A 27489-nucleotide genomic window follows, 5' to 3' on the forward strand; every position below is an offset into this window, starting at 1 on the left:
CAACAGCACAATACGGGTAATAAGCAATAGGATACAACAACACAATACAGGTAGTAATACAATGCCAGATCATACACTGGAGTGGTAGTCCCAATAATACAAGTTTACATTACTCTGGGTAGAGTGTACAACCAAGTATGATACACAAGGAGAGAGGGCAATAGAAATGTGCCTTCTTGAAGCAGAAGGTATTTGCAATCACACAGCATTATGCCCTTAGAAGCCAAACAAATATCTAGAACTATAGTGTGTAGTATGCTTGTGCACTATTAATTTCATAGAGCAATACTAATCCAACATGCTCACAGCTATTTTTTGAGTTATTGTTCCTCAACAGTGCAAGGCATGGATTAATATAGCCCTGAACTAGGACTTTAATACGCTGCACTGAAGGAAGCAAATTACATTTATTCCTACAGAAACCAATGGGAAAGGGGGGGGGATGTTAGCTCCAAAGATTAGAAACTTGCTAGTGCATAATTATATTTGGGGAGGCAGAATGTGGTGCCAAGGCTCTATTTCATAACTACTGGCACCTTTCAAAGGAAGAGATGGAATGATACACTAGATAGAAATAAAAAAAATACCTTCCATTGACATAAAGTGCCACTGGAGTAGGCTGAAGAGCCAGCACTCTGGTACATACAAAAGACAGAACTGCCTGCACTACACGTACTGACATTTTATAGCTTGCCACTGAGAGGAATCCATGTGTGAGAGAGATCCCAAAGGGGTGGGAAGAGCCACACTGAGAGGGATACAAGGGGAAATTTCAGATGTACTCACCAGTACCTTTAGCAGCAGAAGCTGACTGTAAATTAGAGAAAAGGGCATTCAAGATAAAATGCAATAGCTGTATGCATCAGACATTTGTTGAATATTTTCCTAGGAATATTTTAATACAGGTTTTGTAAGTAACACATATAATAATTGTCCTTTAAATGTAAATACTACTAGTATTAAAAGAAAAATGCATTCAGGTAAGCTCTATATATTTCAGGCTTTAAAGCAGACCTGCGCTTTTGCACAGGAGAGAAGGAGAACACAGAGAAATCCGCCCTGTGTCCACCCTGCATGTGTTTGCAGAGAAAAGCATGTCTAATTCTCTCTTCTTAGAAAGTAATGAGCTTGTGTAATTTGAGCTCCCAGCTGTCTGAGGACTCTGCCGAGTTGAGAGCTAAATATGTAAACATGAGAGGTTAACCCTTCCGGTGCTCCCAGCTAACCAGGAAGTAATTACACTGCAGCATCTCTAAAGGAGCTCTATAAGCTGTAACAAGGACATGTTTTTCTGTAAATGGCATTATGCTGTTGCTTTTCTTTTAGAGTCGAGAGGAAGTTCTGAGTTCAGGTCCGCTTTAACAGCAATGATTGTTTGAGCTTCTTTTTTGCCTTTACTTGAATATAAAACACAGTCTATCCACAATGTTTCTAAAATGATCTAGCCGCTAGGCATATTAGGTTCGGTTTACACTTCAGGTCATTTGAAAAGGATCTGTTCAGTCTGTTCTGCCGTTCTGAGTTCTCAATTGTATAGCTGGTGTTTCACTACACTATAGCCGAGTGCCAGCTATCGAGTATTCTCTTGTCGAAGCTCATCGATTATATACCCAAGCACCACCTACTGTGTAAAGTGTAGCCAGACTTTGGCTATTGTATAGCCAGATGTCAGTTATCAGTTGCACACAGTACCGGAACTCACCACCACAAAATGAGGACCACGGAAGATGAGCACCCACAGGCCATAGGTTAGGGTTAGGCACAGGTTAAGGAGGATTAGGGCAAGAGGATAGGGTAGGGGAAGGTTAGACTTAAAACATAGGACAAATAGATTAAAGTTAGCTGACAATAAAGTAGTAAAGCCAATAGCAAAATATCAGTAACAGTACATTCTGACTGTTGGTGGCAACATTCAACACCACCACCAAACAACAAAAGATTTGTAAAGCGCTTTTCTCCCATAGGACCCAAAGTGCATAAGCTTGTCTTGGATCAGGGCATAGTTTCAGTTTGTGATGTGCTCGGTAAGGGAAAAAGTTATGTGATTATACATGCCAGACTAAACGGGTAGCTTTTCAGTTTTGATTTAAAGTGCATCTGTAAGAAAAAAGTGCCCCTATGGGGTGCTTACCTCAGGCGGGGGAAGCCTCAGGATCCTAATGAAGCTTCCCCCATCATCTTGAGCCTCGGGGAGGCTGCACAGGGGCACAGATTATAAATATTGCTGCACGGGGTATGCCATGCTGGATCTCAGAGACTGAAGAGGACGGGAAAATCCTCATTAGGATCCAGAGGCTTCCCCCTCCTGAGGTAAGTGCCCCCTAGTGGCAGGTTTATTTTTTTTATTACAAATTTCCTTTAACTTCCTCAATGGTTGGAGCTGTCTTAATTGGGTGTGGCAGAGCGTTCCAAAGTGTAGGGGCAGCATATATGTACTGCCTATTTATGTTTGTGGCAGCTTTATATGAGTCAAGCAGGTGTGGGCAATAAATTAATTTTGCTTTTCAGGTAATTGGCATTCATGCTCGGTGGTCTTTTCCCGTTGCCCTAGGTTCTTGTAAACCTGAGATACTTTGACTACACTTTTCTTTGAAAGCGATGCTTTTCCAACCTACCTTTAAATATGCATGTCAGTCTGAAGCATATTACCATCCACGATAACCTTACTTTACAGAATAACAGGAGGTATATTGGATCCTGTATTTCAACGTGATTTGGAAATTGACATCATAGGAAGGGCAGAAAGCCTGCTGTTTATAATTTGTGTGGTAGAACACATCCTAAGGCAGCTCAGCATGCATTTAGCATAACATCTCTTCTCTGGTTGGCGAATGGTAGTTGTGCAGCTGGCAAGAGGAATTGAACTGCACTGGAATTGTACTCCAGATTATAGTTATCAGTCTTGCAGTATATAGTCTATAGCTATTAGTAGTGCTTATCTCTTGCAATAATGTATTGCTGAATGTCATTGCTTATGCAGCATCATAAAACAGGCAGAACAAGAGTCTGGGCTTTGGGTCTCCATATAGGAGCCACAAATCAGCTTTACTCAAACCTTCTGTTGACTCAGTAATTGCTGAAGATACAAGAGTACAACGTGTCTTATTTTCTTATGCTTTTTGTAGAAAACAGCATTTATTTTGTGTTATTTGAACAGTGGGAGATTGTCAGTGTAACTCTTTTTTTTAAAGCGGAATATAACCCAGCATTTCATCTTTGGTCTAAAACATTATTTACAGCATATTATATGCAACCAGCATTGTTTTTTACTAGACCAGCATTCGAAGGGTTACGCACAGAACTTGAAAGTTCAGTGCAGTGAAATACAGACGCATCCGAATTTTAGATAATGTTATCTTGTGTTTACTTAAATGTATCAAGTGAAGAATGTGACACATTCTCTGACTGTGTAGAAGCAGCTCCACACAGACAGAGTCAAAGCATGTCTGCCTTCAATGCATAATGAATAGAACCAGTTATTAATAAAATGCAAAGTCAGCTCACAAAGCAAAAAACTGTACTTTTGGAAACCTATAACTTCTAAATGAATACTAATACTTATGCACAAATGCAAATATGATAACCGTATGGCATATAAAAAGTTAGAAAACATGTTTTTATTGAATATTATGTCAGGGTTTTAAACCGCTTTAAGAATAAAGTAGGTAAACAGAACCTTAAACTGAAACTCTAGTTAAAAATGCTGTGATGTATATTGGCGTTACATACGTTATTTTGCAATTTAATGCGCGTGCGTGCACACACGCGCACGCGCACAGACACGCGGAATTGGCTCATACAAGTTGTGGAAGGATGGGGGGATAATGTCCAAAAGTTAAGAGCCGGGGCTTCTATAAACCCTGAAATAATAGAACTTCTGTTATTGTAAACCTGTTTGTTTGGCCCCTACGGTATCTGGCTATAGCGGAAAATCAGCGGGTGCATGCATCATACGTCAATCAGAGACCCATGAGCTGTGATTGGTGGGCAGGCTAGCAGAAAACTGTAGCCTGCATGCTATCTGCATGCTACTCTGGGTCTGCATGGATTACCTCAAAAGCATCAGCCAGTAAAACCTATGCTTTCTGTGTAAACTGCAGCCTGATTACTGAGAGAATTACGTGGCATCTGTGACTTGCTTGTGCATGGCTGCAATGCTACAGTATCATCCAGGCTGCACAGAAATGTTGACAGAGGAGCTCACTATAAGTACTGTATCAGCATTAGCTGGTGAGATCTATGCTTCCTGTGCAAGCTGTTGCAGGATTATTGCATGCTAATCCCTGCATATTGAGCACTGTTCATTTCAATCTATTTTAGGGGCCCATTCAGACAGAGAATACACTTGTCTTTTAGTTTTCTGCGTGCGTTTTTCTGCATGCGTTTTCCTCACACCAGTTGTGTTTCTATGCAGGAAAACACGCATGTTTTTTCACAGCAGCTAATGTAATTGATACAGAAAACTGACAAAATGTGCAGAATCATGATGCAGAATGTCTTTTTTTCTGCGCGCGAAAAACACATTAAGTGTGAACTAACCCATTGATTACCATGTGTTGTCAGTTTTTCTGTGCAGAAAATGCATACAAAAACAGTCAAGTGTGTACGCTGCCTCACACTAGGGTGATTAGCAGCCATTTACCGCTTATCGCCAAAGAACTAGCACTATTTAAAGCACTATTGCAATAGTAACTTTATGGCAGTGAACTCACGTTTCGCAATTAGCAGCAATTGCAAACGCGTTACATGCAGCATTTTTCGGCGATTCGGGAGCGATCGTGATTAGTATGCTATAGAAGTGCTACTTGGGATTTCTGATCAAACGTGGATTTGTACAGTAATTTTACTGTGATAATCGCAGTAAAATCACCTGCACAAAACGCTAGCGCTTTGCCTTATTCAAGTGTGAATGGGCCCTTACTGCTGTCTGTACTTGCTAAAGCACTGAAAAGAAAAAATTACTCCGAACTGTTGCCTGAATTAACCTACAAAACTATGGTATACTTTATGTGCTTGCTTGAGTCTGATAATTTCTGATAAAATAAACTTCTGATATAGTAATTAAACTTCTTTGGCTGGTCCCTTGGAGCGAACTATAAAGGGATTCTACTGTAAAATTAAGGTTATTAGTTACTATAATCTGCCAGTTCTACACTAACTCACATCAATCAGCACGCAAGCAGACACTTTATGCATCATCATGTTCAGTTGGGTGCATTGTGGGGATCTTAAGGCTGCTTTCACAGTTGGACGTTGTGGTCAGACGTTACAGCAGCCTGTAACGCAGACCAACTCACAGCAATGACAAATCAATGGGCTGTTCACAGTGCCCACGTTGCATTAGAGTATAACGCTGCACGCTTAATGAAAGTGCAGCATGCTGTGCGTTATACTCTTATTTCGCTGCGTTAGACTGTTTGCACATGCGCAGTAATGTTTTTTATTTTTTTTATTTGCCGCATGCGCCGTTTTCGTCCGATAGTATGCGTCAAAAAGTACGCATCACGGACGCATCAAGAGACGCATAACGCAGCTCTTTATAATGTTCAACTTCAAAGCTCACATGCATTGCGTTAGGGGCACGTTATGCGACCTTAACGTTGCAACGTCTTGGTGGAAAAGAGCCCTAAAGGGAACTTGAAGTGAGAGATATAGGGAGGGTGCCTTATTTAATTCCTTTTAAACAATACCAGTTTCCTGGCAGTCTTGCCAAACATTCTAGCATCAGTAGTGTATGAATCATACACCAACAGGAAGTATTTGCATTAATTCAGCTTTAAAGGATACCAGTTGTGAAATAACCTAGAGAGCGCACTGCACATGTGCATAACGTCACGCGCATCACGTCTGGCCACGGGCGTGTGCTGTAGGATGCCCGCAGCCCGGCCAGCACCTGCACAGTAGTGCCCGACTCTGGCGACCTGGAAGAGGTTGCCGGAGGGGCATTTAGGTAGACTGCGGGGCAGAGATGAGAACGGGGGGAGCAGTAGGCATCAGGACAGGTCACAGTATATGCCTGCCACCCCACCCATTTCTCTAGGTCAGCGATGGCGAACCTATGGCGCGCTTAGCCGAATCTGCCTGCACGCCATCACTGCTGCACCCATTGCATGAACTGGCCGCGGCGTCTACTAGACGCCGCACCAGTTCATAGCTCGCAGCCCCGCTCCGGCCTGCATAGTCTTCCGGCAGGCAGAGCAGGGCTACAGGAAGATGGCGTCCAAAGCCCTGTACTGGAGACTATTTGTGTCTCCAGACAGGGCTTCGGGCGCCATCTTCCAGTAGCCCTGCTATTGCATTCAGCGCAGGAGATATGTAGGAGGATCGACCGAGGGAGCTGCGCGCCAGAGGCCGGCCGGGAGAGGAGACGAGACTTCTGTCAGGTGAGTAAATTCCTTTTTTTGCAGGTGAAATGTTGCCCACATCGTGTTATTTTCTGCTGAAATGTGGCCCAATGCGTTTATTTTCTGCTGAAATGTTGCCCACATTGCGTTATTTTCTAGTGAAATGTGGCCCACTGCGTTTATTTTCTGCTGAAATGTTGCCAACTGCATTATTTTCTGGTAAAATATTGCCCACTGCATTTATTAATGTTGCTCACTGCGTTTATTTTCTGCTGAAATGTTGCCCACTGCGTTTATTTTCTGCTGAAATGTTGCCCATTGCGTTTATTTTCTGCTGAAATGTTGCCCACTGCGTTTATTTTCTGCTGAAATGTGGCCCACTGCGTTTATTTTCTGCTGAAATGTTGCCCACTGCGTTTATTTTCTGCTGAAATGTGGCCCACTGCGTTTATTTTCTGGTGAAATGTTGCCCACTGCATTTATTTTCTGCTGAAATGTTGCCCACTGCGTTTATTTTCTGCTGAAATGTTGCCCACTGCGTTTACTTTCTGCTGAAATGTTGCCCACTGCATTTATTTTCTGCTGAAATGTTGCCCATTACGTTTATTTTCTGCTGAAATGTTGCCCACGTTGCGTTATTTTCTGCTGAAATGTTGCCCACTGACTTATTTTCTGGTGAAATGCTACCCACTGCATTTATTTTCTGGTGAAATGTTGCCCACTGCGTTATTTTCTGCTGAAATGTTGCCCACTGCTTATTTCTGCTACAATGTTGCCCACTGCATTGTTTTCTGCTAAAATGTTGCCCACATTGCATGATTTTCTTCTGAAATGTTACCAACATAGCGTTATTTTCTGCTGAAATGTTGCCCACATTGCGTTTATTTTCTGGTGTCTGGGGTAACTGTTGCTGCATTTATTATTTAATGGTCATAGTTGGCTATATTTGCTGCTTTGGGGTTACGGCGGGTATACTAATAAATAGTATCACACAGTTTCTGCACACCTATGATGCTAATCCTCGTTTCACCACATCATGGCGGAAACACTGCTTTCTTAAGCCTCGCTGTTACATCATTACGTTAGCTGTGCCCATACAATGTCATGGCCATGCCCATTTTTCAGCGCGGCGCACAAACAAACCCACCCCATTGGCATTCAGTGATAAATAAGTCAATGTTGGGTCACAGTTTGGGCACTCAGCCTCTGAAAGGTTCGCCATCACTGGACTATATGTTTTGATTATTTAAAGAAAAATAAGAAAGGTTTTATTAAACACTATTCTGAGAAGGATAAATTGTGTATTGTTGAATATATGCATGCTGTTAAAAGTCTGAGTGATCACAGGCTGTGCAAGCGTGAATCGGCCTCTGCCTTAATTGTCATGTGGCAGAAAATCGTTTCTTCAGATTCTCTCTCAAACTAGTGCAGTTCTGATCTTGATCTTGATGCATGCCAGAATTATTCAGCTGTTAATGAACCGTATGCAGATGTATGCATGTATGATCTGAATGATCGCAGACCCTGTGAAAGTCAAGCCAGTTTTCAATTTCCTTCTGAACAGATTGATGTTTATTATGATTATCTAAAGGGTGAAAGGAAAAAGTTTGTTAAATTTTATCCTCAGCAGAGTGAGGAATTTATCAGGAGTAGTGGTGCTCGGATACCCCTTTTTATTATTCGAGTTTGGTCGAATTTGAATAGTAAATTATTCGAATTCAGTCGAATATTCGAGTCGAATATTTTTTACTATTCGATTCGACCTCGGACTTCGAACTCACTATTCGAGTCGGTATTTGAGCTCATTATTCGAGCTGACTATTCGAATTGGCCTTAAATAGCTTCCAACACTTGTTTTGAGGGTGAATGATGCAAGAAACATCTTTTTTTCCAAGTAACAACAGCAAGTGATTATGTGGGGATGTTCCTTTAAAAAAAAAAAGGTGGAAAGAGAAGTTGTGTCCAGAATTTTGTTCAGTACTGTATATACTTCTTCTTCTTCTTCTTCTTCTTCTTCTTCTTCTTCTTCTTCTTTTTTATCTTCTATATCTTCTTCTTCTTCTTCTATATCTTCTTCTTCTATATCTTCTTCTTCTATATCTTCTTCTTCTATATTGTCTTCTTCTTCTTCTTCTTCATCTTCTTCTTCTTCATCTTCTTCATCTTCTTCTTCATCTTCTTCTTCATCTTCTTTTTCTTCTTCTTCATTTTCTTCATCTTCTTCATCTTCATCTTCTTCTTCTTCATCTTCTTCTTCTTCATCTTCTTCATCTTCTTCATCTTCATCTTCTTCATCTTCTTCATCTTCTTCATCTTTTTCATCTACTTCATCTTCTTCTTCTTCATCTTCTTCATCTTCTTCATCTTCTTCTTCTTCATCTTCTTCTTCTTCTTCTTCTCCTTCTTCTTCTTCTTCTTCTCCTTCTTTTTCTATATCGTCTTCTTCACTTATTTCTCTTTTATATTTTTTTTTTTAAAGAAATGCAGCTATTTTTGAGCGTAATAAATAGCTGGTGGCGCACGCATGTTGGAAGCGCCATTGTATGTGCCACCTGGCAGTGGAAACACACAGACAGCAGGAGGTAAATTCAGCAGCAGCAGCAGGAGGAGGAGGATGATTGTGTGGCAGCAGGCAGTCAATGAGGCAGGCAGCGAGACATAATAGGCTGTGTGGTACCTAGCGGTGGTACCAGGCCATAAATACACAGCATGAGGTTCCAGACAGCGGTCGTGAAGCCCACATCATGTCCAATACACAACTGGGACAACACAGTTTTCAACCCGGACACCTCTAAAAATAATATCACAGTATTAATAAAAAGTATATATAATTTTTTTGTTTTTTTAAAGAAATGCAGCTATTTTTGAGCGTAACAAATAGCTGGTGGCGCACGCATGTTGGAAGCGCCATTGTATGTGCTCCCTGGCAGTGCAAACACACAGACAACAGGAGGTAAATTCAGCAGCAGGAGGAGGAGGATGAGTGTGTGGCAGCAGGCAGTCAATGAAGCAGGCAGCGTGACATAATAACCCTGGTACCTAGCGGTGATACCAGGGCTGTAAATAAACACAACAGGCAGGAGGTCCCAGACAGCGGTTGTGCAGCCCACATCGTGTCCAATACACAACTGGGACAACACAGTTTTCAACTTGGGCACCTCAGAAAAATTAAACCTTTTTTTTAATGGTTTTTTGGTTTTGTTTGTAAAACAAATTACACAGATATATAGCTATTGTTTGACGTAATAGCTGGTGGCAGAGTGGCAGCAGAAGGTAAATCTGTGTACCCTGGCGTTGGGAAACACAGACAGACAGCAGCAGCAGCAGGAGGAATGGAGGAGTAATTATGTGAGCAGCTATTGTTTGACGTAATAGCTGGTGGCAGAGTGGCAGCAGAAGGTAATTCTGTGTACCCTGGCAGTGGGAAACACAGACAGACAGCAGCAGCAGCAGGAGGAAAGGAGGAGTAGTGTGAGTGTGGCAGCAGGCAGGCAGCGTGACATAATAGCCCTGGTACCTAGCTGTGATACCAGGGCGTAAATAAACACAACAGGAGGTCCCAGACAGCGGTCGTGCAGCCCACATTGTGTCCAATACACAACTGGGACAACACAGTTTTCAACCCGGGCACCTCAGAAAAATTAAACCTTGTTTTTTTTAATGGTTTTGTAGTTTTGGTTTTACAACCAATTACACAGATATAGCTATTTTTTGACGTAATAGCTGGTGGCAGAGTGGCAGCAGAAGGTAAATCTGTGTACCCTGACAGTGGGAAACACAGACAGACAGCAGCAGCAGCAGGAGGAATGGAGGAGTATTGTGAGTGTGGCAGCAGGCAGGCAGCGTGACATAATAGCCCTGGTACCTAGCGGTGATACCAGGGCGTAAATAAACACAACAGGAGGTCCCAGACAGCGGTCGTGCAGCCCACATTGTGTTCAATACACAACTGGGACAACACAGTTTTCAACCCGGGCACCTCAGAAAAATCAAACCTTTTTTTTTTTAATGGTTTTGTAGTTTTGGTTTTACAACCAATTACACAGATATAGCTATTTTTTGACGTAATAGCTGGTGGCAGAGTGGCAGCAGAAGGTAAATCTGTGTACCCTGACAGTGGGAAACACAGACAGAAAGCAGCAGCAGCAGGAGGAATGGAGGAGTAATTATGTGAGCAGCTATTGTTTGACGTAATAGCTGGTGGCAGAGTGGCAGCAGAAGGTAATTCTGTGTACCCTGGCAGTGGGAAACACAGACAGACAGCAGCAGCAGCAGGAGGAATGGAGGAGTATTGTGAGTGTGGCAGCAGGCAGGCAGCGTGACATAATAGCCCTGGTACCTAGCGGTGATACCAGGGCGTAAATAAACACAACAGGAGGTCCCAGACAGCGGTCGTGCAGCCCACATTGTGTCCAATACACAACTGGGACAACACAGTTTTCAACCCGGGCACCTCAGAAAAATCAAACCTTTTTTTTTTTTAATGGTTTTGTAGTTTTGGTTTTACAACCAATTACACAGATATAGCTATTTTTTGACGTAATAGCTGGTGGCAGAGTGGCAGCAGAAGGTAAATCTGTGTACCCTGACAGTGGGAAACACAGACAGACAGCAGCAGCAGCAGGAGGAATGGAGGAGTAATTATGTGAGCAGCTATTGTTTGACGTAATAGCTGGTGGCAGAGTGGCAGCAGAAGGTAATTCTGTGTACCCTGGCAGTGGGAAACACAGACAGACAGCAGCAGCAGCAGGAGGAATGGAGGAGTAGTGTGAGTGTGGCAGCAGGCAGGCAGCGTGACATAATAGCCCTGGTACCTAGCGGTGATACCAGGGCGTAAATAAACACAACAGGAGGTCCCAGACAGCGGTCGTGCAGCCCACATTGTGTCCAATACACAACTGGGACAACACAGTTTTCAACCCGGGCACCTCAGAAAAATTAAACCTTTTTTTTTTTTAATGGTTTTGTAGTTTTGGTTTTACAACCAATTACACAGATATAGCTATTTTTTGACGTAATAGCTGGTGGCAGAGTGGCAGCAGAAGGTAAATCTGTGTACCCTGACAGTGGGAAACACAGACAGACAGCAGAAGGGCAGTACACAGCAGCCCACTGTAGGTGTAAAATGTGTGGCTGCAGGCGACGTAATAGTCAAAGTGAACCAGGCTGGCTTAGTGAGCAGGAGCCAGGAGGTGGTAAAGGGTGGTAAGGCACATTAACGATGGTTCTTCAGTTAATGTCCCCCCCTCGCCGACAACAGGGGCCAGGAACTCGCCTTCCACCCACGCCTGGTTCATCTTGAGAAATGTCAGTCTGTCCACAGACTTGTGAGACAGACGTGAGCGTTTCTCGGTGACCACGTCACCAGCTGCACTGAAGCAGCGCTCGGACAGCACGCTGGAAGGGGGACAGGACAGCACTTCAAGGGCGTACTGCGCCAGCTCGCTCCAGATCTCCAGGCGCTTGACCCAATACTCCATGGGATCAACAGGGGCATCGCTGTCAAGCCCGCTGTAGGACCCCATGTAGTCAGCCACCATTCGGGTCAGGCGCTGGCTGTGACCGGAGGAGGATGCTGCTGCATGCACCTCCTCTCTAGTCACTGCTGCCGGAGCCTCTACAGTCCTGTAGAGCTCGTTGCTGAGAGACAGCAGGTCTGTGGGGCGCTTGCTGCTGGATGCAGGCACCTGCTGCTGCCTCTGTGCTGGCTGGACAGTGGGGGTGGAAGGCTGGGGGAAGGCTTCCTCCAAGCGCTCAACAAGGGCCTGCTGCAAGCTCCTTATTTGTTGCGCTGGGTCTCCTCCTGCAGGCGGCAGGAACTGGCTCAACTTCCCCTTGAGGCGTGGGTCCAACATCATGCTGATCCAGATCTCCTCCCTCTGCTTCATCTGGATCACTCTGGGGTCCCTGCGCAGGCACGCCAGCATGTGCGCTGCCATTGGGAAGAGGCGGGCCACGTGTGCTGGCACATCGATGGCAGTGCTGCTGTCCTCATCCTCCTCCTCTGCCACCTCATCCTCTCTCCACCCCCGCACCAACTCAGCTGCGCTGTGCTAATCCCCCTCATCAGCAGCAAGGTCAGGGACCTCCACCAAGTCCTCCTCCTCCTCCCCCTCAGAGGTGGACTGTGCAGCTGCTTGCCGCTCCTGCTGGTCCAAGGCTGCCGCTCCCTGTTCCAGCAAAGCATCGAGGGCCCTGTTCAGCAGACAAACCAGGGGCACCCACTCGCAGACCATAGTATGGTCCCTGCTCACCATGTTAGTGGCCTGCAGAAAGGGAGCCAGCACTAAGCACACCTGCCGCATGTGCCTCCAGTCATCATCGGGGATGATGGACGGGATGTTGCTGGTCTTGTCCCTTCTCTGAGCGGCGGAAACAGTGGCCAGGGCAAGGTACTGGTTGACAGCGTGCTTCTGTTCAACCAGACGCTCCAACATCGCCAGGGTGGAGTTCCAGCGAGTCGGAACGTCAAGGATCAGCCGATGGCGTGGCAGATCCAGCTCCTTTTGCACGTCTTCCAGGCTCGCACAGGCTGCAGCCGAGCGCCGGAAGTGACGCACAACGTTCCTTGCCGTTTCCAGCAGTTCGCCCATCCCCTGGTAGGTGCGCAAGAACTTCTGCACCACCAGGTTCAGCACGTGGGCAAGACAGGGGATGTGGGTCAGGTTTCCCCTGTCTATTGCGGCAACCAGATTGGCCCCATTGTCGGTGTAATAAGTAGTTTTGATGGTTTAATCTCTGAGCAATCTAAATATGTGATGATTTGAATTCTTTGCATAGCGAGGGCCCTGCTATGTTGGGAAGAATAATTATCTATATTGGATGTGACGCGATTGAGATATCAAAGCTATAGATAAATTATATATGTGATATTGATAAGACTGATCGAAAAGAAATCTTCTATTATTTAGGTTAGGGTAACAAGGCTGGGTTGGTAATTCTATAGACAATAGGTCTGCTCTCAGGAATTCTTTGCTTTGAGAAGCAATGGTATGTATAGGATAACCATCCCCCCCAGTCAACAGCTGTATCCCATTATGCCACTAGTCCAAAGCAGTACAATGAAGCTGTTAGAATACTGGCTTCAACCAGTTTACCATGTGCTTTGAGATACATGAAATTGAAGCAGCTAGGTATGGAAGTCAGCAAATAGAAACCATAGCATTATTTAATTAGACCAATCCAGAGATAGGATCGTAATGCATTATGGGAGCCTCCTATTTCATTATGTAAGGAGTTTTAGGCGGGAATGATTCATTCCTGTTCCTCCCCTTGTCCCTTCACTTACTCTCACTCACACATGCACACAGACACATCAACAGACATGCAGACATACAAGCCAATACAATAAGCTTTTAATTAATATACTTGCAGATTACTCAGTAATCAATTTGTTCATCTTTTGTAATCATTTATAATGTAACTAAGATTTGTACCTTTTATTGATTTATTTTTGAATATTCATGGAAGATCAATAATGTTAAATAAACAACCACATCCTTTTAAATGATTTACTCTGGTCTCTGAAAGACTTTGTTCTTAAATTACAAATCCCACTTTCTAACAGTCGGCCACCACCTCTCCGACTCTGAGGCCTCTGGGGGTCAGCCAAATCCTCTCCTGCTCCTGGAGTTTGGCCAACACATGGGTTGCCGTCAGCTTGGTCTTCCCAAGGCTGACCAAGTGCAGCAGCGCTTGGCAGTGGCGGGCCTTCACGCTGCTGCTGAGGCGGGGGGTTTGGCCAGGTGTGCCGGAGGATGGCAGAGGGTCGGAGGAACCTGCTGCAGTTCCCCTGACCCTGCGGGGTGGCACCACCCACTGTGTTGCTGCTGCTGCTGTGCCCGCTGCTGCTCTCCCATCCTCACCCCCTTCCACCAAGCTGACCCAGTGGACAGTGAAGGACAGGTAGCGGCCTGTCCCGAAGCGGCTGCTCCAGGAGTCCATGGTGATGTGGACCCTTTCACCAACCGCGTGCTCCAGCCCTCGCTCCACATTGGCCATCACAAAGCGGTGCAGTGCAGGAATGGCCTTGCGGGCGAAGAAATGTCTGCTGGGGAGCTGCCAGTCTGAGGCTGCACAAGCAAGCAGCGCACGCATGTCGCTCCCCTCCTGCACGAGCGTGTACGGCAGGAGTTGGGAGCACATGGCCCGTGCCAGCAAGCCGTTCAGCTGCCGCACGCGATGGCTGCTGGGAGGCAGAGCCCTAACCACCCCCTGGAAGGACTCGCTCAAAAGGCTCTGGCGTGGCCTTTTGCTGGCACGGGAATCAGCAGACACAGCAGAGGAGGCCACTGAGGACTGGCTGCCAGAACAGGCCTCAGTGTCGGCGACAGGAGTTGCAGAGGGGGGAGGAGCAGTGCATTTCCGCACTCCTGCTGGTGCTGCTGAAGGAGCAGGAGGGCGGGTGGCTGCTGTTGCTGCTGCTGCTGCTGCTGAAGGCTGTGCAGTGATGGGTGTGGTGCCACTGCCAGCACCAGATGCTTTCAGCCTCTGGAACTCCTCATGCTGGTGGAAATGTTTCGCAGCAAGGTGGTTGATGAGCGAGCTGGTGCTGAACTTTAAGGGGTCTGCACCTCTGCTCAACTTCCGCTGACAGTGGTTGCAAGTGGCGTACTTGCTGTCCACAGTGGGCATGGTGAAAAAGCGCCAGATTGGTGACAAAAACAACCCCCTACGGCATGGAACCGCTGCTGCCTGTCTCCCTGTGGTGGTTGGGGGGGGGGGGCTTGGGTGCGGCTGGTGGTGGTACTGGCAGATGCTGCTGCTGCTGAGCCTGAGACACCAGCAGGCTGTGGGACCTGCCTACTGCTGCCAATGCTTGCAATGATGCGCCTCCTTGCAAGGCCCACAAGCGCATCCTCCTCCTCCTCCTCAGAGCTGCTGATGACGACATCCCCTGGAACTGGTGGCACCCAGTCTCTGTCTGTCACCGTGTCATCATCATCCTCCCCCTCCTGAAACATGTCCTGCTGGGATGATGACCCCCCAAACTCCTCTCCTGATGCATGGATAGGCTGCTTGACTGTCGCCACAGTCTTGCTGTCCAATCCCTCATCCCCCAAAGTGCCCATCAGCATCTCCTCCTCTAAATCGCCAACAACAGCAGACAATTGACGCATCATGCCTGGGGTCAAAAGAGTGCTGAGTGACAGGTCGGCGACTGACGGTGAACTGGCCTCCTCCCCAGGCCCTGCTGGGCGGCTGCTGCGAACAGGGGTGGTGGTGGTGAGGGTGGAGGCCTCGGATGCAGAGCTGATGGCGGGCTGCTCATCCTCCGTCATCAGTTGCACCACAGTGTCTGCATCCTTTTCCTCAATGGGACGTTTCCGACCCGGCTGGAGGAAAATAGGAGCAGGTGCTACACGCTGCTGCTGCTGTGTCTCTGCAGCGTGAGTTGCAGATGCTCCTGCTGGGCGGTGCCCAAGGCGTCCACGGCCAGTGGCTATAGGAGGAATGTTAGCCACTGACGCTGCTGCGGAACTGTGCATGGTGGCGCGGCCGCGGCTTGCCACAATGCTGCTCCCTCTCCTCCTGATTCCCTTGCTGCCCTTCCCCTTGCCCAAACCGTGCTGGCTGCCACTTCCAGACATCTTAGATGTTTTGGGCGTAAACACAAAAGTTTTTTAAAACTGCGGGTGAAAAGTGGGGTACTTTAATGGAGTGGGTTGTTGGGTGAGGTGACACTAATCACTAAGTGATTAGATCGCTAAGTGATTATTACAGTACAAATACAAAATACAAAAATCGGTAATCAGTAAGTGTGAACAGTGAACAGTGAGTGTGTCCCCTAGTACACTAACTAGAAAATACACTAATCAGTAGTAATCACAAGGAAATAGAGTGTGTGTACACTACAGACAGTGAGTGCACGCACGTGCAAACACGCGCAGGAGCTAGCCTATGAACAGTGACTGATTGAGTGTCTAGTACAGTAAGTAAGTAGTAACAGTCAGGAAGTACAACTAGCAGTTACAATAATCAGTAGTAATCACAAGGAAATAGAGTGTGTGTACACTACAGACAGTGAGTGCACGCACGCGCAAACACGCGCAGGAGCTAGCCTATGAACAGTGACTGAGTGAGTGTCTAGTACAGTAAGTAAGTAGTAACAGTCAGGAAGTACAACTAGCAGTTACAATAATCAGTAGTAATCACAAGGAAATAGAGTGTGTGTACACTACAGACAGTGAGTGCACGCACGCGCGCGCAAACACGCGCAGGAGCTAGCCTATGAACAGTGACTGAGTGAGTGTCTAGTACAGTAAGTAAGTAGTAACAGTCAGGAAGTACAACTAGCAGTTACAATAATCAGTAGTAATCACAAGGAAATAGAGTGTGTGTACACTACAGACAGTGAGTGCACGCACGCGCAAACACGCGCAGGAGCTAGCCTATGAACAGTGACTGAGTGAGTGTCTAGTACAGTAAGTAAGTAGTAACAGTCAGGAAGTACAACTAGCAGTTACAATAATCAGTAGTAATCACAAGGAAATAGAGTGTGTGTACACTACAGACAGTGAGTGCACGCACGCGCACACACGCGCAGGAGCTAGCCTATGAACAGTGACTGAGTGAGTGTCCCTACTACAGTAAGTAAGTAGTAACAGTCAGTAAGTACAACTAGCAGTTACAATAATCAGTAGTAATCACAAGGAAATAGAGTGTGTGTACACTACAGACAGTGAGTGCACGCACGCGCAAACACGCGCAGGAGCTAGCCTATGAACAGTGACTGAGTGAGTGTCTAGTACAGTAAGTAAGTAGTAACAGTCAGGAAGTACAACTAGCAGTTACAATAATCAGTAGTAATCACAAGGAAATAGAGTGTGTGTACACTACAGACAGTGAGTGCACGCACGCGCAAACACGCGCAGGAGCTAGCCTATGAACAGTGACTGAGTGAGTGTCTAGTACAGTAAGTAAGTAGTAACAGTCAGGAAGTTCAACTAGCAGTTAAAATAATCAGTAGTAATCACAAGGAAATAGAGTGTGTGTACACTACAGACAGTGAGTGCACGCACACGCAGGAGCTATGAAAAAACAGTGGCAGTGAGTGTCCTAGTACAGTTACAGTATATAACTACAATACAAAATACAATCACTCAGTACTAAAGGACAGCAGAAATACTGGTATAGATGAGAAATAAACTAACAGAGGACAGGAGAGAACAGCTGCCCACACAGGCAGGCCCTGAGGCCTAAAGCTGTAAGCCTGCAGCAGCTGTCTCTATGTAACACAAAAGCTACTAACTAAAATACAATGTCTATCTAACTAACAACAATATAGGTGTATATAGGAGGTGTATGTGAGCAAAAACGCTAGGTGATTGACCACAATAAAGCTCTTGCTAAGCCAACGCACAAAGGAGCAGATCTCTCTCTGTACAAAGTCAGGCAAGGACGGAAACACCTAACATGGCGGCCGCTATTTATAGGGTAGGGGCTGGCCAGGGTCCCCCTCTGTGATTGGCTGCCGTCAGAGGGCGTGGGAGCCCTCTGATTGGCTCTAAGGACATCAATCTGGGCTATGACGATATTCGAGCTCGATATTCGAGCTCGAATAGCGCTGTTAGCTCGAATAGCTCGAATAGTGAATGGGCTATTTGAGTTCACTCGAATAGCCCATTCGAATAGCTCCAGCTATTCGGAGCTCGAATACCGAGCTCGAATAGCTGAAAAAGAGCTCGAATATTCGAGCTACTCGAATATTCGAGCTCTGCTGAGCACCACTGATCAGGAGTTGTATGCATGGTATTAAATCCCTGATGGTGAATGCCTTATGCGAGAATGAATCTGCCTCTGCTTTGATTGCCATCTGGCAAGAAATTCTTTCCTCTAAACTTCCATCTCATCCTCTATCTGATAACCCTTATGTCCAGAGTTTACAAGCTGCACGTCAGTTATCTGTACAAACGTCATTGCAAACTGCAGTCAGACCCATACCTTGGTCATGGCAAAAATTGTTAAAGACTAATTCTGCACACAAAAAGAAAAATAAATCCTTTCCCATCGTCTCCATTCCGGTCAAGTGCAGCCTCCAGCCAATTCTGGTTCAGTGCAGCCTCCAGTCAATTCTGGTTCAGTGCAGCCTCCAGCCGATTCCGGTCCAGTACAGCCTCCAGACGATTCTGGTCCAGTGCAGCCTCCAGCCAATTCTGGTTCAGTGTAGCCTCCAGCCAATTCTGGTCCAGTGCAGCCTCCAGCCGATTCTGGTCCTGTGCAGCCTCCAGCCGATCTCGGTCCTGTGCAGCCTCCAGCCGATCCCGGTCCTGTGCAGCCTCCAGCAGCAGCTCTTCTTGGATTTTTACATGCTTTAGTGTGCCAGCCTGCCAATCCCGCAGTGTACCAGTCTGCAAAAATTTGCACCCAGTCTACAGAACCTTTGCAATCTGAAGACACCTTGTTACAAGCTGTAGAAACTTTGCAATTTGATGACACTTTGCTCCAGCCCGCACAGGCTTTGCTCCAGCCTGTTGCCCTGCCTGATGCCAACCAGTCTGTTGCCCTGCCTGATTCCAACCAGTCTGCTGCTGCTCCTGATGGTATCTAGTCTGCTGCTGCTCCTGATGGTATCCAGTCTGCTGCCACTCCTGATGGTATCCAGTCTGCTGCTCCTCTTGATGGTACCCAGTTTGCTGCTCCTCCTGATGGCATCCAGCCTGCTGCTCCTTTCGATGGCATCCAGTCTGCTGCTTCTCCCGATGGTATCTTGTCTCTGTCTGTTTCTTGTATCCTGTCTGTTTCTCCCTCTGATGCAAAGTCTGCTGCTTCTCCTGGTGATACCTGGTCTGCTGCACCTCCTGGTGACACCTGCTCTGCAGATTTTCCTGATTGTTTCCAGTTTGCTATACTGCCTATTCATGTCCAGCTGGAGGGTTTCAAGACTGTTGTCAAGCCTAAAAGACTCGTAGCTACTTCAGTAGTTTGCAGTCTGCTTTTACTCCAGATCATCTCCAGGCTACTGCTCTGTTTATTTGGTCTGGTGGTTTCCAGTTGCCTGGGCCATGGGACCCAGGTGGATGTCCAAGTAAAGTTCTTGTGGAGTGTCAGGAGTCCGCTCCTGAAAAGGGGGGTAATGTCAGGATCTGTGTCTTGTTATCCTGCTGGTGGCAGCACTGGGGAACTTTGGTGTGGAATTCCGCTGTCTTGCTGGGAGCTGTGCAGTTCCCCAGCAGTTGGAACTGAGAGGAAATTCAGGGCAGTCACCTGATCAATGAGCTGCATACTTAAGGGTGGACTTGCTAGCAGCACATTGCTAGATAGTTCTTTTTTCTTGCAGTGTTGTGACTCTGGCCAATTTCCCTGTGCTCCTTGATCTTTGTCCTGAACTCTGAACTCTCGGTATTGACCATTGCTAGTCCGACTATTCTTTGCCTGCCGTCTGTATTAATGGGTATTCTGATTGCCTGGTTTCAGCAGACACAGGAGACAAGGATTCGATTCTCAGCTCTTCCTGTTCAGGAAGCCAGTACCTATTCAGTGGGGAGACCTTGGGCAAGACTCCCTAACACTGCTACTGCCTACTGAGCATGCCCTAGTGGCTGCAGCTCTGCTGCTTTGAGTCCACCAGGAGAAAAGCACAATATAAATGTTCTGTACCTTGTCTTGTTGACACACGTTTTCATGAGTTGAATTACAAATGACTAACTCTTCTCCATCCTTCTTAATAATTAGAGGCCTTCTAGCTACTTTATATTAACAACATTCAATGGAACATTTAGAACAATTCAGAACAAATCTGGAAATGCTATTTGTATTATCTCCTAAACTCTGAGATTTACAAAGAATATATTTTCAGTACGGGCGTTCGTGCCCATGCAGAAAATGTGGAGATTGAAGGAAGGCTTTAATTCACATCGAGAATGTTGTTTTGCATGAATTAGCCAGGTAATATTCACCAGCACACATTTGACTAAAGAACATACTAAACAAACAAGAGCGGAGCTTCCATAAGCCCATTTAAGCACTTAATCAAACAATCTCATATTATCCACCTTCTGTTAATTTCAAACTCAGTTTAAACAAAATTATCAAGTAACTAAAAAATTCAACACAGATACCGTTATTTAAGCCTTGCCCTGAATTGTACTAAAGATTATGCATGGAGAGTTTGCTAAAGTGGATATTGACAAATGTAAATTTGTTCATATGATATGCAAAGAATTTTGTAAACAACTTAAAGTAATTGGCTTTTTAAAGATGTAATAGGGTTTATTGTAAATATTTAGCAAGACGTTATTTCAGAACTGAGATTTTTTTTCTACTTCAAGTTATATTTTCTTTTCAATAATTGACTAGAGATCGGTGAGATCGGCACTCTTCCATTCATTGTTGGTTTTGACAAAAACAGAAAAGGGTTCATGACATTGCATTCTGAACATTGAACTTACACCTAGGGCCATCTGCAATTCACCTCTTCTCCATAGTTTGCTCCTAGGTAATAATTTTAAACTTGTCAATAAAATGCCTTTTAAGCCACCAGAAAGAAAGAAAATGCTCAAACTTATTTTGATAGTACTTTTTCACCTACTTTTTCGTACTTTTTTAGTTGAAAAGTGCTGGTAAGTTATTTTAAATCGAAGATAAATAATAATCTCCTAGGAGAAAACTCAGGTGAAAAAGTGCATTTCATATAGGTCCTAAATTGAGAGGAATCTGGAGGCTGCCATATTTATTTGCTTTTATACAATCTACTTTTATACAATATCCATTCCCTGGCTGTCCTGCTGATCATTCTGGTTTCAGTAGTGTCTGAATCGCACACCTGAAACAAGCATTGACTAATCCAGTCAGATTTCAGTCAGAAACATGTGACCCGCACACTTGTTTAGGGTGTGTGGCTACAAGTATTAAAGGAAGAGGAGTAGCAGGATAGCCAGATAAGGATTGCTGTAATTAGCAGTAGCAATGAGCAAACAAAAGCCTTACCAGCGAGTGTAAGGAAGGGAGGGGGGAGGAGATAGCACACTGTGCATCAAACACTTGATTACATTCACACCTTCCCCTGGATAAATAATGGCAGAGAGAAGAGTGGGGGCAGCTCCTACAGCTATTAGAAACCAGAACAAGCTGCAGAAAAAGACAGCTGCTTGATTCCCTTTAATGCATTACATACAATGTGTTTTGTCAGTTTCTGCCAACTTCCTCAGGTAAAAGGCACTGCTAATGTGGGATAACTAGTGTGTATAAGCTCCAAGAGGCACTCATACGCACTTGATATCCTGCATCAATGACTCCTTATACCTTAGGAAGCGAGCAGAGAAACCGAAATGCACTGTTTAATGCATTAAATACAGTGTATTTAATGCATTTAATAAAACCTTAAAGCGGTTTAAAACTCTGACAAAATATTCAACAAAAATGTGTTTTCCTACTTTTTATAACCCATACAATTATCATATTTGCTTTTGTGCACAAGTATTATAATTCATTTATAAATTTTAACTTCCCAAAGTTCAGTTTATTTACTTTGAAAGCTGCTGGTGCATTTTATTCATAACTGTTGTAATTCTGTTTTAAATGCAGCCATCAGTGATTTCTGACCTGTGTTTCACTCCAGGACTCATTAGCATAAGTTTCTGCACAGCCAGAGAATGTTTACTTAATTGTATCAAGTAAAGAATGTATACAGAAGATAAGCTAATCACCAGTTCGGATGCGGCAGCCCCTGCAGGAGAAAAAGTCAGTCCTGTGATGTAACCCTTTAAATGCTGTTTTACTAAAAAATAAAACATTGTGTTAATATATTGTATGCTGTAAATAATCTTTTAGACTAAAGAAGAAATACTGGGTTATATTCCACTTTAATTTTACTTAATAATTATTGTTAGGTAAGTGGCCACTGGCCTATAGCCTAACCTGTAAGAATCAAATCCAGCATCATCAATAGAAGTGTTGACAATGGGTATTGTTCCACGTTATTTTTCCATCACGCTATAAAAACACTTGAGCCTTGAGAACTGTTATGGGCAGCATGATGGTGTAGTGGTTAGCATCCTCACCTTCCAGTGCTGGGTTCCTCAGTTTGAATCTCAGCCAGGACACTATCTGCATGGAGTTTGTATGTTCTCCCCATGTCTGTGTTGGTTTTCTCCCACATCCCAAAAACATATAGATAAGTTAATTGGCTTCCCCCTAAAATTGGCCCTAGGCTATGATACACACACTAGACAATGATACATACGTACATAAACATATGACTATGGTAGGGATTAGATTGTCCCTCGAGGGACAGGTAAGTGCGAAGACAACATATACTCTGTACAGCGCTGCAGAAAAAGTTGGCGCTATATAGTGTAAATACTAAATAATAGTAACAATAATAACTCCCAGTATCTCTTAACTTGGCTCCTACTCAATTAACTTTTCTTCAGAATTTTTTGTCTTATCTACAAAATACCTTTACGGGAACTTAACAATTTAAAAATCACCTAAATGGTAATTAAAAAGCAACCTCAGACTTATTTTGAGTTTTACTAAACTTATTTTGAGTATGTACTTGCCTGCTGGGGGCCTTATAGAATATTTTATTAATAAGTTGTGAAAAAATCTCCTGTGAGAAAACACATGAAAAAAGTGAATTGAATAGGAACCCGTGTGTTTCCTATATGAGGTAATGAAGATAGATTCTGGAATGTGATGAGTGGAATGGGGTCCTAGGTAAGATAGCAACTTTGGCCCCCTGTGATGGACACCTTCCTTTTTTTTTAGTTAGATTTGGTGAGGGCTAGAGTTAACCAGGCACCTGGTTGACTCTAGCCAGGGACAGATTTTGCATAAGGCCCTGTAAGCTTGTGCCTACATGAACCTAATGATGAAAAGGCGGCTCACTACCGTCCCCGAGTGCTTCCCTCCTTCCTCCCCTATGCAGAGTCCTGAGCAGAGCATAAATTAGATCCCTCTGCAGCTGGCGGCATCCCTAGCTACCTAATACTTGGAGGTAATTCTGGCTACCTAATACAGGCAACTGTAGCGGAAGCAGGAAATTTGGGCGCATGAGGCAAGTGGACAAAAAGAGCACCACCATTGACTCTTATGTTAAATATTGTTTAATAGTCTCGTCCTGGATCTTGACGCTCTGGGTCATCACGCTGGCCTCTACGCATCATCATGGCGGCCAGCATGACAGTCATGCACATGCGTGGTTTTCTAACTCTAAACCGTGTATGCCCGGGACTGTCATGCTGGCCGGCGTGATGATGTGTAGCCGCCGATGTGGTGACCCAGAGCGTCAAGACCCAAGAAGAGTTGGCCCGGCGGGACACGGAGAGGAGCCAGGAATACACTGGGGGACCTTAGCAGCCTACGGTTGGCTGGAAGAAGCCCCAGGTATGTGAAATTTTTATTTGTAGGGTACTGCTCAGAGTCCTTTTAAAGAAAATATTATACAGTTAATATGATTATACATGCAGTATTGTAATGCCTGGGCACTAGGTACTTAACAGATATATAGAAATCGAGTAGTCGGGGATAGCCAAAGGTCATACACGTATCAGAAACAGAGGTACTAGGAGTCAGACAAAATCAGAGTCATTAACAGGCTGAGGTCTAAACCGAGTATCAGATGACTGCAGTACAGGAAGGATAAGGCAGAGACAGAGTCGTAAACAGGCCGAGGTCAAAACAGAGTATCAGATGTCTGTAGTACAGGAAGGATGAGACTAATCAAAGTGAGGGGCATGACGGATTATACACAGGATAAATAATCAGGAGAAAATACAATATACAAGACTGATCTAACTAGAGTACATATACAGTATATCGGCAGTGTCTGCATATATATATATATATAGCTCTGAAAACTAGCTAACTTATGCACAATAGCAAAGCAAGGTCCAGCGCTCAGCGTACTGATAGCTATAACGGACACTGGACAACTGACAAGTCAGGACTACTGAGGTGAAGTAGCAAACCACGCCCCCTGGAACTTTCGGCCATTCAGCAACACTTCTGCATGAGCCAGTGTCAGCTGACTCTACATCAGCTGACACACCTCACACCCGCCTCCTCAGCCTATAAAGGCTGTTATGAATCGTGCGCGCCCGCCTGGGGGCACGGTCGGAACTGATCGCACCGACTCAGGCCCACAGGGGAGCCGGGGATGCCGCCAGAGGAGGATGCAGTAAGTGGCTTCTGCCGCTGCCTGGAACCGCTAAAGGAGCCGCCGGCAGCAGCGTCAGGCAAGTTTGCAACAAGCATATTATCGTTTCAAGTGTTATAAATTATATTTTCAGATTTTTATTACAAGAAAAAACAATAAAATAAGGTTATAGACAATATCATTAAATTGAATTTACACCATGCGCCCTTTTTTCCAGGCGCCCTTTTTTGATGTACGCCCTGTAGCTACCTATGCTGGGAAAGGGAAGTAGGGGAGAGGTATTAGCTGGGCCAGCCCACTTACATGTGGTGCGGTGAAGCGGAGGCCTTTGTGGGTTTATGGAGGGTGAAGTCTAGGGTGCCAGAACATCTGTGCCTATAGGTTCCAGTGATGTAAATCCCAGCCTGCCTCTAGCCTCTGGTTGGCTTTCAACAGGCAGTGATATAAACATGGTATTCTAGGTCAGTGAAATGAAATCCAACACTGATTAACAGTTACCGAGTACAGAACATACATTCCTTTCCTCCACTTTTGTGAATAAAACCAGATCCGATATGATGTGCACTCTGTCAGTGGCTATAAAGTGATAAGAACTGCGGTTGCTGCGGTGCACTTGTTATATGCTGAATGAATTGTACAGATTGAACATAATTATAAGCAAGTTAATCTTGCAGTACATTTCCATGAGGCAAATGTCTAAATCTGTTAATATCATACAATTTAAGCTCTTCTACTGATGTCAGGGAAGTGACACCGCTGAACGATTCCGTACTCCTCCTGAGATGTGAAATAAAAACTACTACTGGTTGTGTTAAGAGTGATCTAAGAGTGATAAAGAGTCTTCGCTCCTGAGTAGGTGGATCTGTTACAAGAACATGTTCATAATGATAAATCAATGGAGATATTACGTATAACAATGCACAATCAATGCAGAACGGCTGTGCTTGTGTAAGATAAATTTATGCAATGTACAAGGAAAGATCAGTTCTGAAATATGAGGGAGAATCAAAAGAGAAGGCAAAATACTTTTTATTTTTAGTAACTGTGAGAAAATGAACATCATAAGTGATATAACTCACTTCCCCACACAGAGCAGGATGATCCACCAGGCAACCCAGGTGCCTGGGGCCTAGTGGGTGTCAAGGGGCCGACCAGCCACCTTCTCTGACCTCTCTCCAGACCACAAGGGGCCCCAAATCTACTACCTCGTCTAAGGCACCATAATATCTTAATCCATCCTTGTCCTCACAGTTCCGCTGCAGGTCAATACACCTCTTGAATCATTCCACTAGTTTCTCCATTCCTTAAAACTATAATTACTGTAAATATAGCTTTACTTACCTGGGGCATCTTTCAGCCCCTAGAAGTCATTTGTATGACCTTGCTGCTGCTCCGGGCTTCTCCTGGGTCCTGCTGGCAGCCCCAGAAGGATCGCCGACCCATTGGGTCATCTTCTGCACAGGCAAGTGTGATCATCATCGGGAGTGTACTGTGCCTGCCAGTACTACTGCACAGGAGCAGTACGCTCCCGGTGATGTGGAAGCTTTCTCGCGTGGGGAGGGAGCATAAGCCTTCAGAGGCTGCCAATGGGACCCAGGAGAAGGTAGAAAAAAGTTTTGTAAAAGTAATATCTTTTAAAGAAACTTTTTTGCTACCATGTTTCCCCCGAAAATAAGACAGTGTCTTATATTCATTTTTGCTCCAAAAAGTGTGCTAGGGCTTATTTTCAGGGGATGTCTTATATTGGCAGTGCATGATGTGTCCAATGCTGGCCGCCTTTGCCTGCTACTCATTGTACAGTTACAGTGCCAATCAGGCACCTGTCATGTCATCCCTGCACACAGTTGATAAATCTGCTTCGTGCAAGGATGACATGACAAGTGCCTGATCGGCACTGCAGGAAGCATCCCCATGCTCTCCCCCTTTTATTGCTCCTCATTGTACAGATACAGTGCCAACCAGGCACCTGTCATGCCCTCCCTGTACACAGGTGATAAATCTGCTGTGTGCAAGGATGACATGAAAGGTGCCTGATCGGCATTGCGCAATGTGTCCCCCGAGCTGGCCGCCTGTGTGAAGCCGCTATACTGCAAGTTTAAGCTGCTGCACTGCCCGTTCTAATTGGGTCAAGCAGTCTGTGAGGTGGGATCATGGCTACGTGATTGGGCCAATCAATGCTATCGCTGAGTAGCAGTGAGTGCAGGGATTGGCCCAAAAATGGAGCATGATCCTGCCTCCGAGACATCATGTCCAATTAGAAAATTAGAAACAGCCTGTGTAAATTAACAGTGAAGGAGGCAATGAGCGGCACAGAGTGACAGCATGCAGCCTGGCATAAATGGAGACACGGCAACTCATTAGCGGTATGTGTCGGCTGGGGTTGTCTTATTTTTGGGGGATGCCTTATATTTAGAGAATAAGCAAAAATATCAGGTAGGTCTTATATTCAGGGAATATCTTACTTTAGCCATTTAACGGCATTGTAACGTATTAAAACGTCATGCATTACCCTGTTAATGGCAACATGACGTTTTAATACGTCGCGCGTTCCCGCCGCTGCTCCGCACATGTGTGCGCCGCAACCGCCGCCGTTTTTGCCGGGTTTCCGCGGTGAGCGATTGGGGAAGAGGACCGAGCGGTCCTCTACCCAATCGCAATGCCTGGAGTGAATGGACGTGACCGCGAACAGCGGCCGCATCCATTCATAAAACAGGAAGCCGTCACATAGTGTTTAAATGTACAAAAAAAAAAAAGTGAACATTTCCTATATCGGGATAATTCACCAGTGCCATCTTGTGGCCAAAATGTAAAATTACTCCTACAGACACATACATACTTAACCAACACTAATAAAATGAATAATTTGCATTACCAAAGCCCCCCCTCCCCCCCAAATTAAAAAACAAACAAAAAAAAACTCAAAAAACTAAACAATAAATATCTGCCTTAGGTGCTAAGCTTTTTAATCTATATTTTATGATGGGAAATTACTTTTACTTTACTACATAGGGGCTTGTAATTGTGGACCAGACAAAAGACAAACAA

This window comes from Hyperolius riggenbachi, chromosome 8 (assembly GCF_040937935.1).
Source record: "Hyperolius riggenbachi isolate aHypRig1 chromosome 8, aHypRig1.pri, whole genome shotgun sequence".
Classification (NCBI taxonomy): domain Eukaryota; kingdom Metazoa; phylum Chordata; class Amphibia; order Anura; family Hyperoliidae; genus Hyperolius; species Hyperolius riggenbachi.